We start from the raw sequence: 11,806 nt of genomic DNA, 5'->3' as shown, positions 1-11,806 counted from the left end.
AGCTTTTCGGCAGGATCCAGATAATTTAAGATGTCCACATATTTGATTGACTGAATTTATTTGATGATTAATAACACTGGATTGCAGTCATTCCATATATCAACTAGAAGGACGCACACCTCCGCTAAGGCTGATTGGCCACTTTATCATCATATTGCATATTGAGATCAGATACACACATGTTCACACAAATGTTCAGCAAACTGCTCTCACTGAACTGCAGGCAAAACATCCATTCTCTGATATAAAAGGAATATTTGTTACCGCACTGTAACTGAATAAAGATCACATCGAAAGCATCCAGTGTCTCACTCCTGTGATGTGTCAGTACCACAATAAAAAGTACTTCAATATAAGTAAAAGTCTTGTACCTGGAGTGTCATTATGATTATTAACTTTGGTAAAAGAAGATTTTAATCACAGGTCAAGTTTAGAGAAGTCTGAACAGTAAAAGTAGTCATGGTAAGAGTTTATTTATAGATTATTTATGAGTTACATTTCCTCTGAAATGGGGGGAAAAGAAAATAGTGTTTGAAAATCAGTAAGTACCTCAGAACTATATTTAAATACACTACCTGAATACGTGTACTTGCCACCTCTGGTGCCTTGTCAGGGCTGTAAAACACAGTGTACGAGGCATGATAAGGAAACAGCCTGCAGGCAGGAGCCGGGGCTGAGGCAGAGCCAGATGTGGCCCACACTTTCTGTGTGTATTAAGTGTAGAAGAACATATAACCTACTTCAGGTCTGTCAGCTGTACGCACGTTCCCTGAAACGCCACTATAAATAAATCAAACACAGAAGCCGCCATCTACAGTGTATAATTATTTCATGAAAGTTACATGTAATAATGTCTATACATCCATTAGGCTGCGGGTTTCTTCAAGACATAATGTATATGACTGATAGCAAAAATCCAGTTTATTTGGATTTTTATTGTCCTCCAGAGTTCACAGTCATCGCCAGCTTGTCACCTTGCTGCTGTGACCTTTTCACGTGTTGTTCCTGGATGTTTGTGCGGCCGCTCTTTATCAGGGGATAATGAAAATGGAGGTGCCATCTCTTGCCAGCTTTTAATGTTAACTGGCAGGGATTTGTAAAAAAAAAAATGGCGCCCATCCAGACGAAGCCGCGTCAGACGACACCGCATTAGAGGAGGATGGTTGTCACAAAAATAACCTCTGTAAAATAAAGGAGGGCGCGATGAATACTAACACCCACTTTCTGGTGTTCACACAGCATGCAGGATGAAAGTCATAACTCCCCAAGTCAACCAAACAGGTGAGGTCAGATTATTATCAAAGCTGCTGAACCAGAACGTTGATACAGTGTGCTGCATGTGCTCGGGGGGGAAGACACTGACAGTTCAAGGCCTTTGAGTCCGCAAGAAAACAGAGAGTGTTGGTGGAAATGCATCTGCAAGCAGCGGGATTATTAACATTTAGGTATGCTTACAAGACAGTATTAAATCAAAGTAAGCAAAAAGGGCTGAAGCGGTGCTCTGCGGACGGACGCTCGCATCCGCACTTTTATTCACTCATTTACAATTCATGTCAAGTCGCCGCTGCCCCGCCAGCCCCACGCTGCTGCTTGACCCCCTCTGCCTCCTGAAAAGCGAGCGAGATGGAGTCAGAAGGAGGAAAAGGGGAAGAAAGAGAAGCGAAAGCCTCGCCTCTGGGCCGGTGCTCGGGTTCTATCTGACCTTCACACGTAGCTGATCGTCGAGCAGATTGTTTGTGACGCATTTTTGACGCCACTGAAGAAACTCGCTTTGAACCCATGTCAGCGGAGGTCATGGTCAGAATGAAGAAAAGACTGGACTCTGATATGGTTTCCGAGAAAAAAAAACCTGGATCTGTTGATGATTGGTTGAAAGTAAGAGGACTGTGAGAGTATTTTGTAACAGACAGCGTTGACTGATCAAATGCTTAAATGACCCGACTCTTATCTTTCAAGAGAAAAGGTGGAGATACAGCGACATTGCTATAGAGACACAGAACTTTGTACAAGAGAAGAAATCAACGCTAAACTTCACTGAGTAGTTTTAGTTGTACAGATGAAAAAATGCTCACATTAGTTGTTTTTGGAAGTTAATTTCTTCGAGTTTTCGGAGGTATTGACCAACTATTTCCCTTCTGCTGATTTATAAGTACAGCCAAATCCCCCTGGTGGCTGGAGGCAGTATAATTCGTAAACCCTGCCTCATCCATGTTAGTAGATAGGACAAACTAAAAAGTCTGAGTATACACGTTTAATACATTTGACAAAATTTGTTTTTTGCCATTTTAGGGAGTTCTTATCACACTGATGTTTGTCCAAGTGTCATTTATATGGTAAGTTTGGTTTTAATGAATTATTTGATGCTATAAAAACATGGTGAAATGGGTATTGGTGGGACCTCAGTACCGTGGATCCACACCACGATCACAACTGTGCAGACTTCGGTGCCAAATCACGTCAAAAGTGCAAGATGGTGGAATTGCATATCCACGATATTTTTAGCTTGATTTTTGAACAACAGGAGGAAGTGGAGACGCGTCGTCCATCTTTATTTACAGTCTGTATGTCCTGAACTAAAAAGCAATTCCAACAAATACAGGATATCTATTCATCATGTGGCTTCACTGAGCCTGACAAACACAAGTCACAGGATGGTGGTTATAAACTGGACCAGGGTTTCCTCATCTCTCCATGACTGTGTTCACTTAAACCGTTTGGTGCATATGACCAATCACCAACACGGACAATTCTTCTGGCAGCAGAGCAGCATATTTACAACAGTATATTTCTCATCCAAGGACAAACTATGAAAATGGAATAACAAAAGAGTTAAATACATAATCCAGGCTACAAGCAACGGTTTCAGCTGCCACATGCAGGAGGCAGCTGGCAAATATAAACCTCACAGCCTGTGTGAATGCATAAGTAAAAGACTTGGAAGCAAATAAAAAATAAATGTAATAGACTCATTCTAAGAAGTTCTTGCATGTACAAGGCCTCTGTGCTTCATCAGTATCGGTCGTAGGATGTTATCAGTTACAAAATGCATATTGGAATCGACAACGCTGCAGCAAAGAGGTTAAAAACAACATAAAGACGACAGGAGGGGGCCGGCCTACACAGCAGTGCACTCCTGCTAAGGAGCTGCAATTATGAGGGTCACCCCTTAATGGAGGGGGTGGAGGGCGGCGTCACATCAGACCCCGGTGGCAGCTCCCAAGAGGCGACATTTGTTCAGGGTATGTGCCAACGAGCCAGTGTCACTGGGCTGCTAATAGATCGCAATTATATAATACACCAATTGTTCAGCTCACGAAGCGCAGACAGATAAGTGATTTCCTCCGACGAGAATCTGTATCATAGAAAAAGAATCAGTGAAAGACGAAGGGGCTCTGATGGTGTCTGAACTCTGCTGCCTTCCTCCCATGATCCGCACACTGAGCTCTGTGGGATCTTCTAGGAACGGTGATGTCGTTTCTTTCCAGAAGACTGATTGGTCAGTAGCTGGTGGATTTATTCATGTTGAACTCAAACATAAATCCTGATCTGGAGCAGGTTTGGTGAGTAGCATAATTTACCCTGGGGATGTAACCCGGTGCAAAGTAAACCACTGTTATAAGTCAGGTGATTTCTCTGAATATCCATTTTTCTCGGGTGATCCTCGTGAAACTTTCCGGAGGTGCAGTAAAATGTCTGGAGAATGTGTCAATACAGCAGGACAATGTCACAGCGAGCGAGTAGGCGTGTTGATGATGTTTCTAACACGCGACGGATGAAGTTGAAGTTGGACAAATGCAAAAAACAGAATGCAAAAACAGATGCCATAACGTAGAAGATGCAGACAAAGATGTCCACTTGGTAAAGGCAACGAGATTAGAGAGCTTTTGGTGAACGAACCCTGGTGATGTCCTGCCTAATGAATGCTCTGCTCAGGCTCCACCCCTCACCTGAATGTTCTGGTTGTGTTGTTGTGAACCCATCTGTCCCGTAAAATCACGTGCTGCGTTCTTCATATGAGAAAAACAAATTCCAGAAAATGTTCAGACCAAATTTTCTGGACATTTTCATGTCTGAAAAAAGTCTAATTGTACTGATTCTGCACTTTAAAGCTCGTATTACGAACTTGAAACTTGCAATGATTAGTTTTGGAAAGTTTACAGCCTAATCGCTCATAATATGCTGTACGTGCATCTCCAGATTTATTATTTACTGTGTGCTTTGGTATTCAGTCGACATTTCAGCTCCTTGTTCTCTCTGTGGCTTTGCAACAGAATCAAATCCTCGAGCTTTCACCGTCGAAGGCTCCGGGTTTTGTTTTATCTTCAGAACAGCTTGTGTAACCGGGCTGGGTCTTTCTAAAAAGCTGCAGGTGGTTGGTGCGAGACACTGAGTCAGCCAGACAGTCTATCCCTCCGACCCTTCAAGGCAGTCTGCCGGTGTGATGGATGAGAATTGAAAGGCGAATCAATAGAGATCACAGCTTAAATGAAGAGTGATTTTAATTGGCTTACTGTTATTGACGTGCGCTTCTCTCCCTGGATTTGCTCCGGCGCAACGCGAGGGCCTGCGCTGTGGCTCCGGAGAAATAAAGATCCGCTGACACTCGGCCGGTCGCTGACTGTAATGACGACTAACGAGGGGCGACAATGGCAATTCAGATAAACGCTTATTAGTGGCTTTTTCACGAATCCGCCTGCGGTTTGTCAGTTTTCAGAGGGAGCCGTGGACAGACTGATAAACACACGTGGGGATGATAAAGTGTCAGATCCTCACAAATCACAACATTTGCAATTCAGAGTTTCAACTTGTCTGCCTGTGGGGTAAAAAAAAAAAAAAGAAAACACAATTTGCAATCCATAACAGCTGCAATTTACAAATACTTAAAGCAGACACAGAAATATGTTGTTCCCATTGAAATTTATGTGTGATATAAATCAAAGTGGAGGCAGAAAACAGATCAACATTCCCTTCAGTGGTTTTATGAAATTATGGGAGATTACTTTGACAGTCAAAACTTTCCCACGGATCCTAATAAATTCTCCGAATGTGCTGATGTAATCTCTTCTGCATAAAGAGGTGGGAGCGTCAAGAACAGAAGAGAGAGAGAGAGAGAGAGAGAAGATGTAGGGAGCAATTTCTGTGCTATATTTAATGTATGACACTGCCATAGATATTTCAAAACTAGTTGTTTATAGATTTGCAAAATGCTAACGCTCAGGAATCTGCGTCTCAATTAACACAATCTGTTTCCTGTTGTTAGTGAGATTAGAAAGGAGAAGACCCCCAATCACATCAGTCGACTGGTGCAACATTAGAGGTAATAGGCATCTATTTTTTTCTGTTTTCCCCTCAAATGTAATAGTTCATTCCTGGTCGACATTTACAAAGAGATGAATATGTTGCTTTATTCACATTCTCTTTAATCTATGTTCAGATATTCTCCGAATGAAAGCGAGAGGGTGTCACGACTCCTCCCGTATTCTGAAGTCTTCAGTAAAATATGCAAATGCTGGAAATAATTATAAAATAAGACTTCTAACGTTTGATAAATGCACAGTCAGCAGCAGGGGAACGTCTGTAAGATTAACACAGAGGACCCCTCCCCTTATTGCGCGTTAGGGCTGCCTGAACGCCCGTTTTAATAATGCATGCTCACTCATGCATATTTTCAGCGCAGTGTCAAGTACAGTTGAGTTAAACAAGTTTATCATCTTAGGAAAAAATGACATGTACCATATCTGTCTTTTTTCACTGAGCGGCCAGCGATTCCCCCTTTTTTCTCCACCCCTCGTGAAGATAGTGGAATAAGAGGGTTATCAGCAGTCACAGCGGATTTATCATTTCCTACTGGGCCCAGTATCTAGAGAGCTTAATAACCAGGACACAGCTTTGATAGTGGGGGAAGACTGGTCCTCCAAGGGGTGGAGAGAATGAATAAGTGTTCGGATCAACATCCCATTGTCCTCATTGTTAAATGGACGTGATAAAACAAAGAGGTCAAACTGAGTTATAGAGTGAATCATGTCGTCACATCTGTTAAAGGTGGAGTCGGCCCGTTCGACACGGCTACAGCTCAGCTCTGAAAACACCCAGATCTATCATGGTCCAGAAATACACATGATTGGATCCATGTGCAGCTCTGGAGTTACTCAATCTCTTCACTGTTAACGTGAAGAGCAGGAAAGTCACATGTGTATCATCCTTTCAGGACTAAGATTTTTCTTGAAATTCATAAATTTACTTAACTTACGTAAAGTTCTAATTATATCTTTCAATCTAGAGTGGAAGCTTTTAGACTTGAGCTCATTTTCCAGCGTTTATCTTTCACACTTGAAGAACACAGCAGGAGTTACGGGTCAGACGTGTTCACAACAACAGGAACACGCAGGAGGCAGGACGTGACAGAAAGAAATTCCACTGCAGAAATCATGTGTTTTTGTTTACACAGGTGTCGGCCCTGCACGCCAAACGCTCTCGGATCTCTTTCCTAGTTTACATCTTCATTGGCGTCTCCTATACGTATCTGGAACCTCTTTTTTTCAAACTGAGATATGTGTATTTCTTTTAGTTGTTTTTTCTTGCTGTCATTTTTCCCCCAGACATTTTTCTGGGAGACTTGCAGGAAAAGTTCTTGAATATATCAGGAGCATCTGACTAGGACATTATGGGGCCATCTGCGCCATTATGTGTCCTCCTTCCTTCCCACCATTTTCAAACAAATTTTGAAAATACCTGGTCCATCCTGTTCCAGCCATGTTGCCAAGATGGAGACCATTGAGGGTGTGTAGTGTTCATCGTTTCACACTCAACCTTTGGACCATTTCGTGAACACCATCAGGGTACTTTAAGTAGTACTTGAAGTAGTTGTACTAATGTTGTTTCTGTGCAGCCGTTTTCCTCTTGTTTGATCACAACTGAGATAAATAATTTTCTCATGAATCACTTGGTTGATTAATGAATGAAACTGAAAAACTGAAAAGTTATGAAAATGTCACTTCAAACTTAAAGCAAAGGCTAATTTCTCTCTGTGTGCAAGTGGGCAAAGATTCATTCTGGGGTTGAATCATTTATCAAGCACAGGTCTAACACCTCTGACTCCCCACACAACCACCGGCTGGGTACTGAGCTCCTACCACGGTATCAATAAAAAATAAGACCTCAGCATGAAATCCGTCCAAAGGTGCGACCGATAATCTCTCATGTCTGAGTGTGAAGCGCTTGTTCATTTTGTGCGCGACTGTGAAAAAGAGAGAAATGAGTGGGAGTGATGGTCAGAGTGAGGAAGACTTATCTTCCCGCAGGATCAGTGCTATTGTTAAACCTCCTAAATCACCTGCAGTAAGCGGAGCAGAACAGAGCAGCCTGACGCGAGGCCGTGAGATTTCTTATTTCATTTTTAATACCGCCGGATCGGATCCATCCAGGACTCTGTTGCCGTAATCCCCTGGCTCGATATCCCCCGTGTTCAATATGTTAATGTCTCCCACCAAATGGATCATTTGTCAGACGGACTTGGCAGATGGGGCTTGCAACCGTTTCAGGAAAGACAGATGTATCAACAAGCCCTTTTCAAAACCTCTGTGTGCTTTTCAACGGTTAAATCGCTGTCGATACAACAACAAACGCTCGTATTTATGTGCTGAAACAAAAAAAACAAAAAGGAGGATGTATTGTGAGTGGAACTGATTACAGATGGGTTTTTTTTTTCCAGGGCGTGTATAAAAAGATGGTGCAGAGGATGAACATCACGTTGTCACTACCCAGAGGACCAAACATAAAAGACATGTTTGAATTGCCAGAATCATTTCTCAACACGGCAGATATCCAGATAATGATCTATTTCTCAGCTCCACAGTGTCCTACTTAGCCTACTTATCGAAGATGGAGGGAGAAATAATCATTTGATGTGGAGGGGGCTTCTTAGTCGCCCTAATGCTGCTCTGTTCTTGCTTATTATCGTTTTTAGTTAACAGCTTAAGGCTAATTTTCTTAGGGAGGAATTTTTGTTATGGCACTTCTATATGCGAGATGTCTTATCGAGCTGTGCGCTAGCTGACTTGAAGCGAAACGATGACGGTGGAGACGGAGTTAGAGAGAAATCCACTTGCAAATGGAACCGATGTTTTGCAGACATTGATCTGAACGAGTAGCAGACACAGACTGTTGTCGACGTCCTGGTTCAGACAGTAGAATCTCAATATTGAATAACCCCGGAGCTGTTATGATGCTTTTGTATGCATCACATGATTTATTACTGCACCTTCTGTTGTTCCATCAGAGCCTCAGAAGACAGCGCGCTCTTGGAGAAACTCTCGAAACTAAAAACTCAAACTGCTGCTTTGTTCTTTTGTTTTTCTTCTATTAATCAACTGTTTCAAAAATGATGAAACCAATTAATTTCATTTCCTACCTGGAGCTGCTGACAATGTGACATTCCCTCGCCTTAGATCCAATCACCTATTCATCCAGTCATTTCACGAACAAACACGCACCGGAGATTCAGGAAGCTGTTTACACACACAGTCTGCATCAATTTACATCGTGTCAGTGTGGGCACTATATTTCAGAGATGCGTAAATGTCATGAAAACACCCCACAAAGCCAGATGTTGTTTACTGTAGCTGCTGAAGTCAGAGAGTCGAAGCGCCGTATGCCCGCCGGCGAACAAAGACGGCCGCCATAACTGACTTTGAAAGTTGACGGTAATATCGAAGAAGCGGAGCATCAAAGCTGATTGCCGCGCGTCTTTTTTGTATCTATCCCCCGCTTCAGCTCGATTGACGATTGAGGTTTTGTTTATGCTGCACAAGTTCACACTTTATTGTTTACTACAGGGATACACAGACATTTGAAGAAATCTGAAAACGCGGAAATTGTGCTGACCCGTGGACATCTCAGGGTGCGGGGTTCGCTCATCTTGTCCTCTGTGGAAACATTCGAGGGGCGGTAGAGAAATGAAATCTGGGTTGAGCGTTCCAGTCGGAGGACGGGCAGCTCTCAGAGAACAGGCTTTCATGTGCTCGGGCTGACAGGCTTTTGATGTAAGTAGTAGAATCTGAGATTAGGCTGCGAGGATATATCATGCTGGCCTTTAGAGAAAGAGAGAGAAGGACAGACAAACTCTTCTGCTTCTAAAAATAATGTTTAGAAGAAATAAATATATTTTCGACATCACCGTCGTTGAGCCTACATGAGTACCTGTCATGTCTCCCTCGATAACACATCTGTCACAACAACATGAAGTTTGAAAATACAGTTATGAGCTACATAAACGAAGTCTGTGGTAGCCGTCCATATAAACCATTACCTTTGGATTGATTTTGAAATATTAAATTCCTAATCACAGTATGTGCACTAATCTATCCTCCATCCATTATTTTAAATGGAATATATAATTCTTCGTCTAATTGAAAGTCCTACGTGGAAGAAAAATCTTGAACCATGGGTCAAATCAGACTCCTGGTGAATATATAGCGTCTTATTTGATTACGAAACTCCACAATGAAATAATTGAATGAAAATGCCGATGGGAAGCCAAGTCTTATATCGGGCTTCGACCAATCAAGCCTAAAAGCATTAGTAGAACTATTTCTGAGTGATTTCGCTTTTTTTTCTATAGACCGAGCATTTTTTTCATTCTATCAATTTTTAAAGCTACTGGAGCAGATCAAAAAAAAAACACATCAGAAAACTTTAAAATCAATCTTTCATGTCTGTCCTTGTTATTTTACCTTCTTTGGTCCGCACACTGCACCACTTTGAGGTCACCATTACGACATGATCAACAGGAATGCTTTTACTTTGTCCGGCCTCTGCTTACGACCCATCCATCTATCCCAAAGAGAATTAAGGAGTAAAACATCTTTCAAAGTTTGAATTTTTTATTTCCCCCTTGTCTCGGCATCTCCATTAGCGGCGGGAACAGGATTGGGGCGAGCAGCCGTCTGGCTCCCTGACTGGAGGACACCCATATGCTGCTGTCATGTTCCCTGCTAATTAGGATTAATGGCAGTCATGACACCGCCTCACTCCTTAGCCTCGTTCAACCACTCTTAGGATCCCCCTTAACATTCAGTCTCTCTCTTCCCTGCACAAAAGAGGAAAAGAGCTCGTGCGGAGACGTGAAGTGTTGCAGGGATTTCTCAACAGCTTTTCCTTCAAGACCGGACAACACTTCTGTTGCACTGCTCAGTGTTTGATGTGTCTTCAAGGTTTTTCTGACTCCAGAAAGATTTACTGTATCAAACCTTTTCATGTATTTCTTCTGAAATCACCTGAAGCGCAGGGGCCTTGTCATGCGCTGTGTCGAGTGTGTTCATTGTGGAAGAGTTTGTTTGCGTATAGGGCGCAACTTTCTGGCCTCTACAATAACGAATGATGTGGCCTCCTCTGAAGGACAAATTAGAAAGCTCTGGGTTGAATGAGCAAATATAAACTCACTAAACAGAGGAGATGCAAAGAAGAAAAGCAGACGTATTAGTTGTTGTTTACGTAGCCGCTAATTTGGATTGTTAAGACCCTCGGATTCCATTAGCTGTACCCTTGAATCTAAAACCCTAATACCTGGAGTTTGTGTGGTTGAGATATTCTCCCACGCCAGTTTGCTGAAAGGCCTTTGTGTCCTCGGCTCTACCTCATGAAATGAATGCGAGTTTACCCAGTGAAATTAATTAAAGTCATCTCAAGGCTTTCTTAGTTGGAAATCTGACACCCGCTCAGCGCGCTTTTCAGCTTACTTTACATGAAAGATATTTCTGTTACACCCTAGGCCAATTTCACTTCTTGGTGTGTGTGTGTGTGTTTTCTGCAAGTTCATCCTTCTAATAAATCCATAAACCTCTGTTTTTCTGTCTGTCCTTTGTTTTTCTTGTAAACCGCTCATCTGATTGACTTCAAACTTGGCGGGTGTGTTTCCAAGGACACTGGGGAAACGCAGTGTCGACTGTGATGTATTTTGAATGAGACCCCGAACCTCCTGCCCTAGAAAAAGATATAGTTACTGGTAAGGCTAAACAATAGAACGAATAAATTCTTATTTTCCCACTTTTAAAACAAGCTGTAAACATAACAGCGAGACTGTCCTGTAAAGTTGTGGATAGTTTACTTTTTATACATCCAGATGATATGGTGCATCATTCATTTGTGTCCACACAGACAATATAAGAGCAATATTCAGTCCTTGTTTTACCTCTGCTTTGGTCCCCACCGACTACTGAGTAAAGTAGTCTGGTCCTTTAGCTAATGCTTTATTAGCTAGTTGCTTACTGGCTACAGTATAGGTCATAACACCTTACATCCTCCATGTTAGTGGATGGAACATGGGCCAAAATAAATAAATAGATATAAATAAATAAAGTACATATTTTGTCAAAGAAAGGTTAGTTCATTGTTTTCATCAGTATAAGGAGTAAACAAACACATTGCTCGAAAAAATGTTTAATGAACGTGTACTGAAACCGATCGGACCAGTTTGAACGAGAACTGATGTGAGACAAAGGATAATCACGGAAAAACTCAAGTTTTGTTTCCAGACGACAAGAACAAATTCATCCGACACCTTCATTAATTGTAACAAATGCCCGTGCAGGCGGCGACAGTCTGACTTAGTAAATCTTTTGGCAGAGAGGGATGGCAGTCGGCAATAAAATTATGCACACCAGTGGTTTCAGTTTGGTGGCGAACGTTTCCTTTACATTTCCATTTTTATTGAGATCCATTCCGGGTCATTTCACGTGCAAAGCAACATCAAGCCTAAACCGATTTGTTGGCAGCTGTTTCACATTCTAAACATTTATGTTAGCTGTCG

Source organism: Hippoglossus hippoglossus, chromosome 22, assembly GCF_009819705.1.
Source record: "Hippoglossus hippoglossus isolate fHipHip1 chromosome 22, fHipHip1.pri, whole genome shotgun sequence".
Taxonomy (NCBI): domain Eukaryota; kingdom Metazoa; phylum Chordata; class Actinopteri; order Pleuronectiformes; family Pleuronectidae; genus Hippoglossus; species Hippoglossus hippoglossus.
The sequence above is the reverse complement of the archived record's forward strand: the minus strand, read 5'-3'. Positions refer to the sequence as shown.